The sequence below is a fragment of the Physeter macrocephalus genome, chromosome 6, assembly GCF_002837175.3.
Source record: "Physeter macrocephalus isolate SW-GA chromosome 6, ASM283717v5, whole genome shotgun sequence".
Classification (NCBI taxonomy): Eukaryota; Metazoa; Chordata; class Mammalia; order Artiodactyla; family Physeteridae; genus Physeter; species Physeter macrocephalus.
Genome location: NC_041219.1, coordinates 49,073,648 through 49,074,732, shown reverse-complemented (window position 1 = coordinate 49,074,732; position 1,085 = coordinate 49,073,648).

Sequence of the window (1,085 nt, the reverse complement as noted above, 5' to 3'; positions counted from 1 at the left end):
AGTGCAAGAGGGTTCCCTTTTCTGCACACCCTCTCCAGCATTTGTTGTTTCTAGATTTTCTGAGGGTGCCCATTCTAACCAGTGTGAGGCGATAAACTCATTGTAGTTTTGATTTGCATTTCTCTAATAATTGGTGATGTTGAGCAGCTTTTCATGTGCCTCTTGGCCATCTGTATGTCTTCTTTGGACAAATGTCTATTTAGGTCTTCTGCCCATTTTTTGACTGGGTTGTTTGTATTTTTAATATTGAGCTGCATGAGCTGTTTATATATTTTGGAGATTAATCCTTTGTCCGTCGATTCGTTTGCAAATATTTTCTCCCACTCTGAGGGTTCTCTTTCCGTCTTGTTTATAGTTTCCTTTGCGGTGCAAAAGCTTTTAAGTTTCATTAGGTCCCATTTGTTTACTTTTGTTTTTATTTCCATCTGTATGTCTTCTTTGGACAAATGTCTATTTAGGTCTTCTGCCCATTTTTTGACTGGGTTGTTTGTATTTTTAATATTGAGCTGCATGAGCTGTTTATATATTTTGGAGATTAATCCTCTGTCCGTCGATTCGTTTGCAAATATTTTCTCCCACTCTGAGGGTTCTCTTTCCGTCTGTTTATAGTTTCCTTTGCGGTGCAAAAGCTTTTAAGTTTCATTAGGTCCCATTTGTTTACTTTTGTTTTTATTTCCATTACTCTAGGAGGTGGGTCAAAAAAGATCTTGCTGTGATTTATGTCATATTGTGTTCTTCCTATGTTTTCCTCTAAGAGTTTTATAGTGTCCGGTCTTACATTTAGATCTTTAATCCATTTTATTTTTGTGTACGGTGTTAGGGAGTGTTCTAATTTCATTCTTTTACATGTAGCTGTCCAGTTTTCCCAACACACTTACTGAAGAGACTGTCTTTTCTCCATTGTATACCCTTGCCTTCTTTGTCATAGATTAGTTGACCACAGGTGTGTTGGTTTATCTCTGGGGTTTCTATCCTGTTCCATTGATCTATATTTCTGTTTTTGTGCCAGTACCATATTGCCTTGATTACTGTAGCTTTGTAGTATAGTCTGAAGTCAGGGAACCTGATTCCTCCAGCTCCTTTTT